The following is a 19,808-nucleotide window of genomic DNA, read 5'->3' on the forward strand; positions in this document are numbered from 1 at the left end:
AATTGATCTCTCAAGCAATGTTGAAATTTGATGAACATGCGTCTAGAATATTGGATTTAGGGTAAGTAACGCAAATTAAATCTTAGAAGACAACACAGCCATGGTATTCCTAAAGATCTATTTTATGAAAGGATGTTTTCTTAATGAATGAATTTTTACACTTCTGTTTATAAATAATTGTATCCCCTAAATGATCCAACTTTCTCTCTACCTTAACTTTAATTTTATTTATAGAACTGCCATTTTTAAGCTTTATCTAGAACATTTTAAGTTTAAAGATGCACTCATTTAATAATCAGCAATAATGATTGAAGCTCATCAATTTTTGTTTGTAATCGTTCTTTAAGTCCACCTATGACACAACATAATTAGAGCATAATAGAAAGGAATTTATTGCTAAGCAGATTACTCTAATGACCTGGAACTATCTTTGACATGTGGCAAATGCATAAGGCAAAGTAGCAACCAAACTTATTGGCTGAGATCCATCAAGCAGCAGACAAGCTGAGCTCTGATCTGCTGTTACATTACAAATTCTGTTACTTAGGAACAATGGGTTCCCATGGTAGACCATTTTAAGCAGTTTTTTTATGTATTTTAATTTCAGAACAGACTTTATTCACTGTCTGCAGTGGCTTCAGAGGTGTTAATGGGCCACTCTGCCTTGAATGATCTCTTACAATTTGTGCTAACTACTTATGCTAAACAATCTGTTCCTCCTTCATGTTACTGTGATCCTGGGATTACCTTTCCCTGACCAGAAGAGTATGGCTGGAAAGTTTCTCTCTCTCACCAACAGAAGTTGGGTCCAATAAAAGATATTACCTCACCCACCTTGTCTCTTTATTCACTATAGTGAGTTAGATACAAAAAAAAGAAAAAATAGGTTTCCTGATTTGTGGCAACCTCAACATTGTGTAATTTAATATTCTTGCCTGAAGTTTTATTGTAGCTTGACAGGAACAATATTGGTGCTTTTCTTGATATAACAATTCACTCATCCCTGCTGCAATATAAATCATTTTAGTGTGTGTTAATTTTTTTTTTAAAGAAGAAAAAAGAGAGAGTAAAAGAAATAGCTCAGCATAACAACAAGCTACTCAATAGTTACATGTTGTCACGGAGTGTGGGGGAGTCAGGGCCCTGCACCCCCCACTTCCTGTGATTCACCGTGACTCTCAGCCAGCCAGTAAAACAGAAGGTTTATTAGATGACAGGAACATGGTCCCAAGCAGGGCTTGTAGGTACAACCAGAACCCCCCAGCCAGGTCCCTCTGGGGAGCAAGGATCTTAGACCCTAGACTTGGGGTTCCCTGCCTCTTCCCAGCCAGCCCAAAACTGAAACCAAAACCCCCTCCAGCAGGCTCTCTCCCCCTCTTTCTCTCCCCCTCTCCCTTTGGGTATGGCTACACTTGAAATTTCAAAGCGCTGCCGCGGCAGCGCTTTGAAGTGTGAGTGTGGTCGGAGCGCCAGCGCTGAGAGAGAGCTCTCCCAGCGCTGCACGAAAACCACATCCTCTACGGGTGTAGCTTGCAGTGCTGGGAGCCGCGCTCCCAGCGCTGCGACACTGCTTACACTGAGGCTTTACAGCACTGTATCTTGCAGCGCTCAGGGGGGTGTTTTTTCACACCCCTGAGCGCGAAAGTTGCGGCGCTGTAAAGTGCCAGTGTAGCCAAGGCCTTTGTCCAGTTTCCCAGGCAAAGATGTCGACTCGCCCTACCCCCCTTCCTGGCTCAGGTTACAGGCTCAATTACTGTCCCTCACCTAAAGTCATCCCCTGCTCTTCCATCCCCCATGCAGACAGTCCCAGTAAAACTAAAGACATTCCCAGGTCATTCCACCCTGCTCCCTGCTGCGTCGCACGTGTGTCTGATTTTTCTTTGAGCATTTTCCCTCTGACTGATCCATTTTCAGGATGTGTGCTCACCTCTGCCCACTTGATTGGAGATCTTCGTCAGCAGTGGCTAGGCAGTCTCATGCTGTGATAGGTGGCCATACTTACTGGCCCTCCAAGCTGCATACAACAATTTTCAGAAGTATGAGAGCCAGGGCACACCTCATAGACTCATAGACTCTAGGACTGGAAGGGACCTCGAGAGATCATCGAGTCCAGTCCCCTGCCCTCATGGCAGGACCAAATACTGTCTAGACCATCCCTAATAGACATTTTTCTAACCTACTCTTAAATATCTCCAGAGATGGAGATTCCACAACTTCCCTAGGCAATCTATTCCAGTGTTTAACTACCCTGACAGTTCGGAACTTTTTCTTAATGTCCAACCTAAATCTCCCTTGCCGCAGTTTAAGCCCATTGTTTCTTGTTCTATCATTGGAGGCTAAGGTGAATAAGTTTTCTCCCTCCTCCTGATGACACCCTTTTAGATACCTGAAAACTGCTATCATGTCCCCTCTCAGTCTTCTCTTTTCCAAACTAAACAAACCCAATTCCTTCAGCCTTCCTTCATAGGTCATGTTCTCAAGACCTTTAATCATTCTTGTTGCTCTTCTCTGGACCCTCTCCAATTTCTCCACATCTTTCTTGAAATGCGGTGCCCAGAAATGGACAAAATACTCCAGTTGAGGCCTAACCAGCGCAGAGTAAAGCGGAAGAATGACTTCTCGTGTCTTGTTTACAACACACCTGTTAATGCATCCCAGAATCATGTTTGCTTTTTTTGCAACAGTATCACACTGTTGACTCATATTAAGCTTGTGGTCCACTATGACCCCTAGATCTCTTTCTGCCATACTCCTTCCTAGACAGTCTCTTCCCATTCTTTATGTGTGAAACTGATTGTTCCTTCCTAGGTGGAGCACTTTGCATTTATCTTTATTGAACTTCATCCTGTTTACCTCAGACCATTTCTCCAATTTGTCCAGATCCTGCAAGGGGCCAGGATTTGGGGCTTCAGCCCGCCCACCCAGCCACCCCAGTCTAATAGGTGGAGAAAGGAGGAGGCTGGGGGGCTCCTTGAGTCATACTTTAAGGGTAAAAGAGCCACGTTTTTTGTTTGTTCTTGTTATTTAGCACAGTTGTTGCTTTTGGAGAGGCAGATTTCCCCCTTTCGCTTGTTTGGTCAACTGGCCTTTTGTGTTTTCTCGGGTCTCGATCCATGGCCGTGAGTGTGGGTTATGCTCAAGAACCTGGGCTTCAGACCCTGTCAGATCTGCCACAGGTCCTTTCCATACAGTGACGAACATTCAAACTGCCTCTGCTGTCTGGGAGAGACTCTCATCCCCACCAAATGTAAGATCTGTTCAGGATTTAAAAGCAGATACAAAACATTGAGGGAGGACAGACTCTGCTTATGGAGTGCTCCTTGAGACCGTGTGTGTGTGCATCTCCTAGTCACCCCCTGTACATCGGATCCACTGACCACTTACTCTTCAGAGATAAGTAAAGACTCTGAAGGCTCTGTGGTGCTTCCCAGACCCTCTAAGAAGAAAAGACCCCTTCTCTGGAACAAGAGAAGAAAAGGGAAAAGTCACCTCCTTGATCTAGGTCTCAGGACACTGCTTGTCCCAATATGGGACAGGTACAGCTGAGGTTCCTACTCCCTCTGGTACTGCAATCATGGTACCAGCTAAGAAGACCATGTCACATACCAAAAAACTGTTTAGAGTTACTCTGGCACCAGGCTTAGTCTCCAAAATCCAGAGCTACGATGAAATCCTCATTGGTATCGTCTTCTGTAGCCAGAAGAGAAAGGCACACTGATCTCACTTTGGAACAGTCTCCACTGACACCAGAGGAGCCCCATGCATAGTTCCCCATACCATCTAGACTCCTTTCTCACAATGACTTGGGAATCCTTGAAAAGCCCAAATTACTAATGTTGAGAGGTATTGAGACATAATCTGCACTGGTTCCAACTCACCTCTCAGAGCCTACTTACCCTCTGCCATGTCTTCGACTGTGACCTGCCTTCCGAAACCGACACAGTTTCTACACAGACGCTTTGAAGGTGCTGAGAAGTATTTCCAGCTGGTACCGATTTAACATTTTCTGATACTGCCTCTCCCACTGCCCTTTCTAATCTTAATACTAGTGCAAGTACAGGTCTGTTCCTGGGGACTGGTACCAACTTGATCACTGGTACTGGCGCCCTTGCCCCTCATGGCTACAGGGGATTATGCATCATCTGAGTTCGAGGTTTCTGTACAAGGTTAATCCACCTTCCAACCTCCCTATTTTGAGTTTCACATTGAAGGGGAAGCTGCTACTAGGGAGCACGCCCAGCTGTCTTGGCAAGGACAACCTTGGTATCCTGCCCCTTTCCTTTATGCCCCACCACAGTGGGTTTACTGGAACCTGGGGACTTCCTATTATGATCTTTTCTATAGGGTAACATTTCTAAAGAGGACTCATCAGGAGCATCAACCAACTCCCTCAGGCTCAGTTCATAGGTAATCTCTCAGAGTAGGAACCAGTGGAACAGGAAGAAACACTGCCCTCCCAGAAGTCCTCTTCCTTACTAGATGAGACTGACATGCCTCCTCCCACTATCTTACCCCTGATGATTTTAAGACCTTTCAAGACTTTATAAAAAGAGTAGCAGGCACCTTACCAATCCTGCTGGAGAAGCCCAACATTCCTTATTAGATATCCTTCATACACCTACTCAGGGCAAGATCGACTTGCCCATCAGCAATGCTCTGCTAACCCAAGTATGCATAGTATGGCAAACTCCAGCTGCTATCCCATCCACACGTAAATGAGCCAGCAAAAAAAAAGAAAAAAAAATACATTCAACCCAGAGATCTGGAGCATTTTTCTCCTACCCTGTTCTCAACTCTCTGGTTGTTGAGGCTGTTAAGGAATGGAACATGCAACATCAGTGTCCCATTCAACACCATCCGACAAGAAGCTAAAACAGTTGGACTTTTGGGTTTCAAGAGCTACTCCTCAGACTCCTTGCAGTTCAGAATAGCCAGTTCTGAAGTGATTTCACAGTCTGTTCAAAATTCTCATTATTCATTGAACACCTGCCTCCGGATCAGAAAGAGAAAATTTAGGGCTTCATTACAGAAGGTTAGACAGTTGTCAAAACATCTCTCTGGGCTTTGCTTGGTGCTGATGACACAGCTGCACTTATTCCCTTACTCTTCCAACCTTAGGGGTCTCATCTATCCCCTTTCCCACCTGCTTGGAATACAGCCTCAGACAGATGGATTCTGGAAGTGATTTCTACAAGCTATTCCATCCAATTCAGCTTCTTACCACCCCGCCCACCTGTCCCTCTTCAGGGACCCTTCTCAAACCTCTTAAATCAGGAGGCACAATTCCTCTTAGCTCTGGCAGCAATCAAACATGTTCCACTGGACTAGTTGGAAAAGGCTTCTATTCTTGGTAGAATCCTTGAGAAAAAATGGGGGATGGATGCCAATTCTGGACCTCAGGACTTCAAACACCTTTGTCCATTCCAAATGGTTCAAAATGGGGACCATAGCAATGATTATTCCCACCAAAAAGATTGGTTTGTGTCCCTCAACCTTAGGATGCCTATTTTCATGTCACCATTCATTCCTTGCACAAACAATTCCTATGTTTTGGGGTAGGCAGGGACCACTACTAGTATCTTTGTCTTTTACACTGCCCCAAGGTGTTCGCTAAAGTTGTATCAGCCTCAGCAGCCTGTCTTCAACAAATGGGCATAATTGCTTTCCTCTAACTGGATAATTGGCTCCTGAAAGGTTGCTCACAGCAACCAGAAAAGGCCTGTCTCCATTTCACTTACTGGACCTCCTCCGCAATGTGGCAAAGTCTACCCTCACATCCATTCAACATATGGAGTTAATCAGAGACACTCTGGACTCTTCTTCTGATAGAGCATATCTGTCTAAGGACAGATTCACCACAATGTCCAATCTTGTTTCAGCAATTCAGCAGAGCCCGTAAACCACAGGTTGCCTGCAACTTCTGGGCCATATGGTAGCCTCTACATTCATGACTTCCTTAGCAAGACTACATTCGCAGTGTCTTCAGGCCTGGTTGAGAACTGTCTACACCCCCAACAACACAGTCTATCCAACGTCCTCAATTCTCTACATTGGTAGAAGGACCCAGAAAAGTTGTGTGTGGGAGTTCTGTTCCTACAACCTCCTCCCACGAGGATTATCACCCCGGACACTTCCCTGATAGGTTAGGGCGCACACTCCCAGAACCTCAGAGCTCAGGGTGAATGGAGAATGGACCCTTCCTGTGGTGACCCTCCATATCAACATAATGAAGCTCAGAGCAGTTCCTTATTCTTGCCAACACTTCCCAATCCATATCAAGGACCATCCAATCCGAAGAAATGCTGGACAACAAGGCAGCAATTTATTATATCAATTGACAAGAAGGAGCAAGATCCCAGTCCTTATGTGTTGAATCCATAAAATTATGGAACAGGTGCATATCACTCCGCAAACACATTTCCGTGGTTTATCTGCCTGGTCTAGAGAATACTGGTGAACTCCCTCAGCAGAAATTTCAGGATCGACCATGAATGGGAACTGAACAATGAGATATTCTGGAAGATATGTCTTACTTGGGTCATTGGGACATAGATCTCATCACAATGCCATCCAATGCAAAGTGCAAACATTTCTGTTCAAGGAAGGGTGCAGCCACTATTCGACTTGAGATGCCCTAGTCACTCCTTGGCCTCGTGTCCTGCTATATGCTGACCCCCAATGCCTCTATTACTCAAGTTCCTAAACAATTTGGGTTCCTAAACAAAGGGTTCTCAGTCTTCACCCACCCCACTACTGCAAAATTTATCAAGAGTTCAATCTCTTCTCTCCTGCCCAAGAGCCAGCTCCATTGTGGACTTCAACTTAGTTCTCAGGACTCTACAGAAACCCCCATTTGAACCTATGGAGAGTTGTTTTCTCTGTCATTTTTCCCTCAATACCTTGTTCTTCACCCAGCTTCCTATATATCCTCACACCAGCGTATGGGAATATGTAGGGTACAGGCACGAACCTGCAAACACTACTAACTAAAAATCTCCCATCAAGAGTGCATGCGCATCCCAGAGGTGGAACACACATAGGGACAAAGCATTTCAGTGAACTCCAGGTACTGTACAGGTAAGTAGCCTCTCTTTATCTAATTCATACAATGGTAGCTCTTAATTGCTTGCACTTTTACCTATGATACATAGTTACAGTTATCTCAGGATCCACCTATAAACACAAAGTCCTTTCGAAATCAAGATCAACATCGTCAGTTACATCCAAAAACATAACGCTTCCTCTGAGGAGCTTTGTTGAGTTATCAGGGCAGTCTTGTTCTATGCTACCTAGAATTTCTGAGTGGCCTTCAGATGTAGTCCCAAATAAAGTGTGTTACAATAATCCAAGTTCCACCTCTCAAAGAAAATAGAAAATCACAGCCTCTTAGCCAAACAATTATGGGAAAACATTCTAGTCTACTGCTGCTACGGGACACCAGGAAGCAATCTAGGATCCAACAGGATCTCCAAATTGCAATTCTGAGCAACAAAAAGCAGATATCTTGAATCAAAGGAACAAGTATTACATCCCTTTGATTATTCTAGAGCATTAATGAGGATTTGTCAAAGTTTGATATGAATATCCGCCCATTGTTGTTTTATTTTTTTCACTTCCTTGGCAGGTCTGAAAATCAGTTTAGTAGACCAGTTTGGTCTCCTTTTGGAAAAAGAGCGCTTATTGTTTTGAAGTTTGTTAAATCATCAAATTGTAATCACTAGTTAGAAGAATTAGTGAGTTGTCTGCTTTTACCACTGCTCTGTTACTCACTAACCATCCCCTTCTTTTTCCTTTTTCTCTCTTGTGTCTTAACCTCATACATACAATGTTGTGATATGATTGTTCTGTAAATGATCATTTATGCTACATGGGAGTACTATATATGATAATATAGTAACAAATGTTAAATGTGTAATAAGTTAATGGTAAATAATTATATGTTAAATTAACATTAGAACATAAATTATACAATTGGATGTGTAATGGTAATGGATTGTAATTCTCTGGTGAAAAGAAAAAATAGCAAACTAATGGCATGGTAATGACAATGGATAAACTGATTAGTATTTTAATGTGCACAGTACCTAATAGAGTTATCAGTTCAAATTACTAGCATGAAATTACAGTATGTAACTCAGTGTGTAATAATAAATCAGTACTTTTCCTTTTTGACATAGCTATTAGTATTTTATTATTTAATTGTGTAGCTTTCTATTCAAAGGAAAACAGTCGTGTTGCTTGTTAGTAAGAGGGAAAAGTTAAGTTGCTCTTATTAAAAATAGTATTTGTATTGGTTATGTTCAGAATGGACTCTTGAGTACCTCTTGACATCTAACTCTGAAATATCATTTATTCTTTTAAAACACCGTGTCATTTTAAGATATATCATACAATAATGACTATTGAAATCAAGGGTTATATTTCATATGAAGAGAATTCCCTGTCATTGCATCATCAGTGTTGAGTGCTCTTTTGCCTTTCCCATGTTTCAGATTCGTAGAACTCCTGGTTCATTTCCTTCCTCTTTGATTAGTATAGGACCTTCAGTGCAACTCCTGGAGCATATAATATAGCGTGTACCCTTCTGATGAAGGCTTATGGAGTCCTGGCCTGAGGCTCTTTAACCCAAGGTTTTGTCAGCCTTTCTGCCAGGGCTTTTGCGCTCACCCCTTGGAGTTTGGGGGTCACAAAAGATGAAGAGGTGACTTCATCACAGTCCATAAGCTTCTACATACAAAAATAATTTCTGATAGTACATGGCTCTTTAATCTAACAAACTTAGGCATAATGAAGTCCTGAAGATGGAAGTTAAAGCAAGACAAATTCAGACAAGAAAAAATGTACAACTTTTTAAGTGAGGGTGATTTATCATCAGAAGAGCTTACCTTAGGCTATAATTGAGGCTTCATCATTTGAAGTCTTTAAAATCAGATATCTTTCTAAAATGCATACTCTACCTCAATCCAACTTGATGTTGAATGAAATTTTATGGCCTATGTTATGCAAAAAGTCAGAGTTAGATGATCATAGTGGTCCCTTCTGGCCTTAAAATCTATGAAAAAATGAGCTAGGAAAGGCAAGATCCATTTTTAGACCTGCCCAAAGGATGTCCTTTAGAGGAGTGCTCCTGATCTCTGCTTACTGTAATGAGCTGAGATGGCTTGGGCTGCATGGCCCTTTTATAGTGTCAACTTTGAACCCTGAGTGTCATGAGAGGGTGTTTGTGCAGCCCTAGTGAACATGACTTTCTAGAATGTAATAGAAGCTCCTCAGAGCTGGGGCATATCTCCAGGTGTGAACATGGAGAGGTAACACTGCCAAAGAACCATAGATACTGTTATAACTGTTTTTTTCCCCCTCTTGGGACATCTCATATATGCCAATATTCTTAGAGATTTGTGGTCATCTCATTTGAATGACAAAGAAGTAAAAACTACATAGAATCATGACAGACTTATCTGAATATGGCACCAACCAGTCATCCTGTCATAAATTGGACTGTGCTCACTATTTGATTTCTCATATCATCTGGGCAATACAAAATAGGTATTTAGTAATGGGTGATGCTAGCACTTTCACCTGCTTCCTGAAAATCTGGTTTATAGAGTTGATTTGTCTGGTGACCAAACATAGGTAGAGGGTATGTACAGGTCAGTAGTCCTAAGCCCAAAACAGGAAAGTAACTGGAACAAAGATTAACTTGATTTAAATGTTTGCGTTTTCAAAAGATAAGAACTGTCTATGGATTCACACTTTTCAATCGTGTGGAGCATCAGTGAAGTATATTCATAGCTCTATGAATTTTAACTTTTTATTAGGAAGAACTCCCCAAGGATATTTGGCCATATACTATATTGTGTCACTTTCTCCTTCAGCATAAGTGAGCTTTTCACATCACTGAATCATAGAAATGTAGGGCTGGACGTGACCTTGAGAAATCATCTAGTCCACCCACTATGCTGACAAAATAAACCTAGACCCTCCCTGACAGGTGTTTGTCTAATCCAGGGGCGAGGAGGGGAGCATGCAAACTTTTTGGCCTGAGGGCCACATCATGTTTCCAAAATTGTATGGAGGGCTGGTTAGGGAGGCTGTGCCTCTCCAAACAGCCAGGCGTGGCCTGGCTTTCACCCCCAATCTGACCCCCCCGCCTCCCCCCCGCTTCTTGCCCCCTCATGCTCCCACCCAGGACTCCTGCCCCATCCAATCCCCCCCTCCCCCAGTTCCTTGTCCCCTGACGGCCCCCCGGGACTCCTGCCCCATCCACCACCCCCTGCTCCCTGTCCCCTGACTGCCCCCAGACCTCCCGCCCCTGACTGCCCCCCACTGTCTCATCTAATACCCCTCTCCTTCCTGACTGCCACCCCAGAACCCCTGCCCGCATTCAACCCTCTGTTCCCTGCCCTCTAACTGCCCCACCCTGACCACCACCCTGAACTCCCCTGCCCTCTATCCAACGCTCCCCCGTTCCTGCCCCCTTACCATGCTGCCTGGAGTGCTGGTGGCGCTACAGTCGCACTGCCCAGAGCACCAGGACAGGCAGCCGTGCCGCCCGGCTGGAGCCAGCCATGCCACCACGCAGCACAGAGCACCAGCTCAGGCTGCGGCTCTGCAGCCGCAGGGCCTGGCTGCTCAGAGCATTGTGCCGGCTGTGCGGTGAGCTGAGGCTGCGGGGGAGGGGCCGGGGGCTAGCCTCCAGGGCCAGTAGCTCAGGGGCTGGGCAGAAGGGTCCTGTGGGCCGGATGTGGCCCGTGGGCCATAGTTTACCCACCTCTGGTCTAATCCGTTCTTAAAAGCCTCCAATGATGGGGATTCCACAACCTCCCTTGGAGCCCTATTCTAGAGCTTACCTACTCTAATAGTTACAGAGTTTTTACTAATATCTTGCTTCTTTGGTGGAGACAGAGAACAATTGATCCCTACACTCTCTATAATAGCCTTTAATCTATTTGAAGACTGTTATCAGGACCCCACTCAGTCTTTTCTCAAGACTAAACATACCCAGTTTTTTTAATCTTTCCTTTTGTCAGGTAATGTCTAAACCTTTTTTCTTGTTTTTGTTGCTCTCCTCTGGACTCTCTCCAGTTTGTCCATATATTTCCTAAAGTGTGGTACCCAATACTCCAACTGTAGTCTCACCAGTGCCGAATAGAGGAAGGCTATTATCCCTCATGTCCTCCATATGGCACTCCTGTTAATACAACCCAGACTATTAGCCTACTTTGCAAATGCATCACATAGTTCATTGGATTCATTTTGTGATCCACTATAACCTCCCAGATCTTTTTCAGCAGTACTACCACCTAGCCAGTTATTGCACATTTTGTAGATGCACATTTGATTTTACCTTCCTAAGTGAAGTACTTTGCACTGACCACCTTTATTGGATTTCATCTTGTTGATTTTAGACCAAGGGTCAGCAACCTTTCAAAAGTGTTGTGCTGAGTCTTCATTTATTCACTCTAATTTAAGGTTTTGTGTGTCAGTAATACATTTTAATGGTTTTAGAAAATCTCTTTTTATAAGTCTATAATATATAACTAAACTATTGCTGTATGTAAAGTAAATAAGGTTTTTAAAATGTTTAAGAAACTTCATTTAAAATTAAATTAAAATGCAGAGCCCCCCAGACAAGTGGCCAGGACCCGGGCAGTGTGAGTGCCACTAAAAACCAGCTCGCGTGCCACCAGATGCCTACCCCTGTTTTAGACCATGGTTTCATTTTACTTCTTCACTGTAATTTTGTAAATCTGACAATAATTTATGAACTATTACTCTTACTATGCCATGAGATCTATATTACAGTTTTTTATTGCTTCTTTAAAAAAAGGTTAAACTTGTTTTGTTTTATACTGACTCTGTATTGTCATAATAAGGAGTTTTTTTAATAGATGACATTTTGGATTTTGCTCTTTGTACAGAAACTGTTTTTTGTTCATTGACACTATTCAAGGTGTTGAGAAGAGGCCGCACATTGGCTTAGGACTGCCTTGTAGGCACTAAGGATTTGACCATAACAAACTATACTATTCTGATTTAGGAATAACTAGTGATGCCAGATTTGCTATATGATATCTGAGTTATCAGCTCTTTGTAAAAATGACTAATGCATCATCACCCAAAATTCATAAACTTAACTCTCTGGGACAAGCGTCTCTCTCCTTATCAGTTTGAGATTAGTCAGCACTACTTCAGTGTGGTTCAAAATTCTTTCACTTTAAGGTTATCACTCTTTGCTTGTTCAGGGAGGTCATCATATAATTAGTTAACATCATCCATTATTGCTAGAGCTCTGAAGGTGGTACCCTGCCAGCAGCAGCACGGAAGTGAGGGTGGCAATACCATACCATGTCACCTTTACTTCTGTGCTGCTACCTTCAGAACTGGGCAGCTGGAGAGTGGTGGCTGCTGACTGAGGGCCCAGCTCTGCAGGCTGCAGTACAGAAGTAAGGCTGGCAATACCACGCTGCAGCTGGCGTCGACTCTGCCTTCCTAGCTGGGCTCCCAGCCAGTAGCTGGTGCTCTCCAGCTGCCCAGCCCTGAAGGGAGTGCCGCCACCAGCAGCAGTGCAGAAGTAAGAGTAGCATTACCACAACCCCCCTCTTCAAAAACTTGCGACCCCTCCCCACAACTACTTTTTGGGTCAGGATGCCTACATTTACAACACCATGAAATTTCAGGTTTAAACTGCTGAAATTATGAAATTTACAATTTTTAAAATCCTGTGACTGTGAAATTGACCAAAATGGACAGTGAATTTGTTAGGGCCCTAATAATTGCAGTTCAGTCTCGTCTTTGCACATTACTCCGCTCAATCCATGGTTTAGGATGCTGACTGAATCACTGTGGAACTTGTTTTGCCTTTTCCACAGTATGTATGTCTCAAACTACTGCAATAGTAAATACATAGAAGGCATCAGAACCAACTGACATTTCTTTAGGAACTAGTCAGTCTTCTTACATCTTGGATTTGTAAAATGAATGTTTTCCTGTTCTAGAGCAGAGTGATCTGACTCACAAAGATGCTTTCAAGCATACACTGTAGATATAGATTGCCTTAGGGTTTCTGCAACAGACATGTACATGTGGCAGAGCCTGTGACAGTGAAAGAGGATTCAAAAATGAAATTTGAGTTCCAGATAATGTTAGACCTCAAATGCCCTTCATGCTTTCTACTAAACAGATGTGTAAAATAGGTTCTTACAAGTCTCTTCTCTGCTTTAGGCCTAAGATGGTAGCGATCATTCACCTTAGTTTGGGAATCTGTATGAAGGGGATGTATTAGAAAAGGAACATGCATTCATTTTATACAACTTTGAAAATATTAGCTGTCAGTGGTTAGACTCTAAATGAGGTGGGATCTCACCTTCATTTTTTCAGGCTAGCAAAAGGTTCTGTGTTAGTATTTGGCTATGAGAGTTGCTATTTTCATAATATCCTTTCACTTCACCCAGGAGATCTTAGTGATTTAAACTGCTGTCAGTAGGCCAAGCACGCTGGCTCTTGATTATAGGAGGTCATGCATTGCTAGGTAAACAAGGGCAAAGGATACATTTCTTTTACATAGTCAATTTGTGCATATTTTGGCTGACTAATACATAGCCTGGAATATATTATTGACCTTACACTTTGCTTTATAATAGACTTTTTAAACAATACTTTATTAAATAATAATCCACTAAAGACAGTAGTTCCATTGTAAAGGTGTTCACTAGATATGATACAGCTAGAGACTATAGAATATCTGTGAAGTCCTGAATGCCTTGGAGAGAGTTTTAAAAGGCTGATTTTCTATTGCTAGTGTCTGTTTTTCAGTGTTAAGTGCATTATGCTTAAGTGTATCAAGGACACATATTATACGTACGTGTGTGTGTGTGTGTGAGTGAGAGGTATGTATATGTAAAATCTGTTAATCCATATCCATCCAGTTTCTTCACCTTTACCCCCCTCCCCCACTGCCTTCCTTTTGCTAGCTTATGGCAAGGCTTCAAAAGAGAAGCTGCTGCTGCTGTCAGTCCTGCTCTGCTCAACTGTATGTAGGTGGCATGCACTTTGCTATTTGTTCTTTATACCCCTATAACAGCCAAACAGCTGAATGTGGTATAGCCAGCAGCAGCTTTTCCTCTGAAACCCAGTACAGCCCAGCTAAAAGCAGACAGATGGAAGAAGCAGAGACAGGAAGAAGCACTGAATGTGGGAAGGGAGCAAAAGAGAGGGAAGCAAAAGTTTAAAGGAAGAGAGGAAGAACGTGGGAAGAAAGCAAGATGAGTAGGAGAGTGAAGGGCAGGACCACATGAGAGAGGAAAGGAAATGTCATTTTTTGAGGCAAACCCGCCGCCAGACCGGGGCTACTTACTCAGTTGCACTGACTCAGTCCCCCAACAGACTGAGTGATTCAGCCCTCAGGCATGCTGCGACGGCCTCTCCCTGATCAGGGCCTGGGTCAGATGACCCCCAGGCACAGGTATTTCACTGACCCTGCTAGCGCTGCAGATTAGTCTGTGCAACAACACAGGAACCCTCTTGCTGCCTTGCAGACTCTCTCGGCTTACAGCCGGCCCTTGATCTGGTTCTAGTTCCTGCCCCAGCCTTGCCCGAGTCTTGTTCCAGTGTGCTCCAGCACTGTTCATACTGAAATCTGACCTTGCTCCAGCCCTGTTACTGACCTGCTCAAGCCCTATATCCACCTCCTGACCTCCAGACATTTGGACTGACTCCAGCCCAGTTTCAACGCTTGGCCTACGACTCAACTACATCAATGATACTGATTTGTCTTGTCTACTGACTCTGGCTCTGACCCATGGCCTGTCCCCAGACCCCAATTTTAGTGCTGCCCTGAGCCTGGGCCCGACCCTACATCTGGCTTTGACCACCACTCTAACCGCCAGGCCTGACTTCCTGGAACTAGAGCCTGACACACCTCATGCCACTACAGTGTACATTATTTGATACAAACACAACATAGGAAAAGACTTGCTCTTAAAATAAACACACACACACACACACACACACACACACACACACACACACACAATTTTGTATAGCCAGAAGTATATATAAATATGATTTAATATAAGAATATATATTGATAATACAATGCACTCTTATGAGGCTATGTACAAATGTGAAATAAACGACTGTGTAGTTGTGATTTGTCAGGAGGCCGTATAGTTTTGACGTGCAATTCATTGAAAGCCTCTTCCTTCAGTCAGCTACCAGCTAACATTCAGACTATTTGATAAGCATAGCTTTAGCACTTATGCCAAGAAGCAGGATCTCAAAAACTTTCTGCCAAAAGAATAAGCAGAAGAGCTTTCATAAACAGATTCGTGAGCTCATAGAGAAGTAATTCCTGGTCTACACTAAGAATTTATTTCAATATAGCTACATCTCTCAGGAGTGTAAAAAGTCCCCAACCTCAGAGATGCAGCTTTACCCATCCAACCCCTGTGTAAACAAGCACAATGGGGTCAATGAGAGAATTCTGCCATCAACCTAGCTACTGCCTCTCAGTGAGGTAGATTACCTGCACCAACGGGAAAAGCCCACCCATCGGCATAGGTAATGTCTTCACTGAAGCATTACAGCAACACAGCTGCGCCACTTCAGAGTTTTAAGTGTAGACAAGCCCTAAGTCATAGCAGGTTTTGTTTTGTACTCCTCTGCATTACGGGTTGGTGCTGTTGGGATCTATTCAGTATGAAGTTCAGAAGCATCTCTATGATTTTGCCATGCCTAGCAGGAAATCTGAGCAATAATGCTACCTAAAATTCCTTCAGGTCACTCTACTAACAATCAGCTGCTCCATTCCTGAAAAAGTCTTAGTAGACTAACTATGAAAGAGTGGCTGTAAAGTCATCGACAAAGTCTGTAACTTCTCATCAGTGTACATATTTTAGTATTTACATACTTTATAATCAATTTGTGAAGTTCTCTAATCTAGCATTCAGAATAAATGTGATTCAAATGAAAGTAACAGTCTACATTATGTTTAGAATATTAATTAAAAAAACACTGCCACTTTTTTTACAAACATTGAATCTACTGGTTTGGGTTGCTTGTTTCAGCTCTCCCTAAAATAAGTAAGAGAAAAGCTGAATCCTGCTTGCTCTTATACAAATAAATGTACAGGCAAGTCTCATCTTACGTGGGAGTTCCGTTCCAAAAACCACATTTAGTGAAGCAGTCATTGAGTTGAATGGTGGGCGGAATCGCCCGCACTACAGATGCAGTGTTTATATTGTTATTTTTCTCTTTTTTTCCCGTTTTTGCCGACTGCACAAAGCTGAATTTGTGCATGTTAAATGCACCTAAGATGCGACTTGCCTGTAATCAGTAGTTACATTTTCCACCAAATCCACTGCTCACAACCTCTGCTAATTGAAGTCCTCCCCTTGGTCAGGTTGCCACAGCACTTCTTCATCTTGATCTATTCTATATGCTGCCTTTGACATGGTCATTCACTCCCTCTTTGAAACTCCTCAACTTCAGAGACACTGAGCTCAAACTCCCTCTCCTGATTTGTGTCCTGTGCTCCTCCACTTCCCCCTGTTTCTGTCTCTTTTTGGGGACCCTGGTCGAAGGGGTTCGGAGGCACTTCTGGTGCTGCTAACGGCTTCCCACTATTTTGGAGGGCTATTAAATTTTGTGAAGATTCTTGTAGATTATGTCTGGAGAACACAATGTAAGATTCATGGTACCATTCCAGGAAGTTTAATTGTCTACTAAGTTAGGGGTTCTCAACCTTTTCCTTGTTGACCCCCCCCCCCCCCCGCCCTCCTCCAATATGTATAAAAACTCCAGGGCCCAGTTGGGGCTGGAGGAGGATTCAGGGCTATGGGCTCGGGGGGGGGGGGGACCCTTGGGTATAGGCATAATTTAACTTCTACTGGGGGGGCAAGGGCTGGCAGGGCCCAAAGAGGGAGCGCCACCTCCACCCCCAGACTCACCTAAGCAGACAACCCAACCTATCTGGGTTGTGGAAGGCTGCAACCAAAACATATAACTCAAAGTGGGGACTCAGCTCAAAAAGTTTGAAAACTGCTCAGGGTGCAGGCAGGGGGATAGCTGGGGGCTGTGTACAGGCAGAGGGGTAGCTAGGGGCTGTGTGCAATGAGAGAAGTAGCTCAGGGGGTAGCTAGGGGCAGTGTACAGGCAGAGGTAGCTCAGGGTGCAGGCGAGGGGTAGCTAGGGACTGTGTACAGGTAGGGGAGTAGCTCAGGGTGCAGGCAGGGGGGTAGCTAGGGTCTGTGTGCAATGAGGGGAGTAGCTCAGGGGGTAGCTAGGGGCTGTGTACAGGCAGAGGGGGTAACTAAGGCTGCAGGCAGGGGGTAAGTAGGAGCTGTGTGCAGTGAGGGGAGTAGCTCAGGTTGTAAGCAGGGGGTAGCTAGGGATTGCGAGGGCAGGGAGGGGGTAGCTTAGGGTGCTGGCTGGGGATATCTAGAGGCTGCGTGCAGTGAGGAGAGTAGTTCAGTGCAGTCGGGGGTAGCTAGGAGCTGTGTGCAGTGAGGGATGTAGCTCTGGGTGCAGGCAAGGGGTAGCTAGGGGATGCATGGGCAGGGAGGGGGTAGCTTAGGGTGCAGGCAGGGGGTAGCTAGGGGTTGTGGGTGGGTGTAGGGGGTAGCTTAGCTTTCAGGGAGAAGGATAGTTAGGGGCTATATGACAGAAGGGCTTCCCTGCGGTGACTGCTCCCCGAGAACTGCGCTGGCCCTCCCAGGTGGCTCTTACTGGCTGCGTGAGCCGTCAAAGAGGGCTGGGAGCTGAGGAGCAGCCACAACCCCTGGCACCAGCAGCAGCTGGGGAATGTCACAGCTGTCCACTCCATGGCACCAGCAGGCAGAGGAGCAGCTACCCCACACTGCCTGGCTCTGGTGTCCCACCTATAACCTGGCCAGAGGGCCGGATCTGAGGAGGGCTTGGAGAGAGGAGGAAGTAGGGGAGGCGGAGCTGCCCCACTCTGGGTAAGGCACTGTAGTTTGAGGACCAACACTCTTGATCCCCCACCCCCATCTCTGCCCATGGCGGGGAGATGGAACTCTGGGTCTGCCAACTTCAGCCCTGGGCTGCTTCGGGGAGTCTGCTGGCTTCAGCCCCTCGCCGCTCCGAGCTTTAGTCCCACGGAGGGCGCCAGAGGTTGGGGCACCGGGTTTCAGACACGGGGCCACGCAGACCCCCTGAAAGGAGTCATGGACCCCCCAGGGGATTGCAGACCCCCAGTTGAGAACCACTGTACTAAGTATTTCATCTGAAGTCAGATTTTGAACTGGCACTACTGGGAGTGTGGGAGATTACTTTCATGGCTGCTTGATAGTTTAAAGCAATTTCTTTTTGGCTTGCTTTCACTGCCACTTTGCTTGCTACTTCAGAAAAACCACAGTAATTTGAAGATTTTACTCTTTTTTTAAAAAAAAAAAAAGTCGCAAGCTATATGAAAACATCCCCCCTTACTAAAGCCCTAGCATATCTGCCTACTCTTCAAGTGCCCCTGTCCCTATAAATGGGCTGTGTGGAGTCCACCTGCCATCTGCTTTATATAGTGATGCCCTGGGGAGGCCTGGCTGCCAATACATGTCACTGGTGGGCAGGGATCCACTTATCACAGGGGATGCTTTACAAGGGAGTTGCTTGTCCCCTAAAATCCTCTTTATATGGAGTTCCAAGTTTCTTATGTGCTCTGTAGAGAGCTTCAAATGATCTTACTATGCCTTGGGATTTATTGGAGAACTCCTGGAAAATCACAACTATATGAACAGTAGAGCTTATGAAACATACATAGTGTGCGATGTCTGGAGGCCTGAATGATGGAAAGGGGGCATTCTCTTCTCCGTTCTGCACCCAACTACAAGGCAAAGGGTCAGGCTTATTGGGAAGAAGGGAGAATACAGCAGGGCAGCCCCAGCCCCATTCTTTCCAGTGTTCATGAAAAAACATAATTTGCCTGATATGAACAGTCAGGTGAGGCAGGGAAAGAGGCCATCACACAGCAGACAGACAATGTCCTATCTCCTTTATTCTCTCTGTGCTCAGAAACTCTCACTCTGAAATCCTATAATCCACTTTTCTAGAGGTCTTTGTATATTGGGCTTGCTGGATAGTCAGCTGAAACAAGGAAAATTGCATTCTTTGTTTTTTCACGCCAATCTTAGCTAAACACTGTGTTTAAAAGACGAAGAACTAAAATAAATGGCTCTCCATTCCCTTTCCTCACCCTGATCTCTTTGCAAGTCCTGTTTGTCTGTCTACACGCTGTCCGTCTTCCTCTCCCTTTCCCTTAGTTAAAAAACCAGAAAGATTGCAAATGGAACCCATCTGTCTCGGAGCTCAGCTGGTTGCCCCTTCTCTGTCAGCAGTGCGAAGCTCACTGGTGCAGCAGCCAAGAGGGCTTCAGACCTTTCTTGTCCTCAGTGACATATCAAGTGGGCGTCTCAGATGGGCAGAAGGCAGAAGCTGTGCTATTATGAAGGAAGAGTTGCATGGTTTGCTCCTACAATTTGATTCTGTATCCTTACTTTACAATTAGAGCAGTTTGTATTGGTTCAAAGTAGCACTAAAAGTTTCTCCTTAAAAATTGCCGAGGAAACGTAGCATGAGCTGATGATTAAAAATAAAATCCAGATTTTTGCTCATAATGCGAGCCGTCCTGGCACAAAATCAACTACTTTTCATATAGGACGCATAGAATCTAAACTGCCAAGAGAGCACTGATATAAATACATAATGAATAAGTAAACTTCAGAGGGTATAAATTCTATTCAATAAACTTTACATGCTGATTATTAAAGAACCTTTGTGAAAATGGGATTATTAAA

At 44.4% G+C, this 19,808-nt stretch overlaps 1 protein-coding gene across 1 annotated transcript in view; it reads left to right on the top strand.

Annotated features, from left to right (window-relative positions):
• DOCK1 (dedicator of cytokinesis 1) overlaps positions 1–19,808 on the top strand; it is a 541,297-nt gene that overhangs the window by 299,570 nt on the left and 221,919 nt on the right.

The sequence above is a fragment of the Gopherus evgoodei genome, chromosome 7, assembly GCF_007399415.2.
Source record: "Gopherus evgoodei ecotype Sinaloan lineage chromosome 7, rGopEvg1_v1.p, whole genome shotgun sequence".
NCBI lineage: Eukaryota > Metazoa > Chordata > Testudines > Testudinidae > Gopherus > Gopherus evgoodei.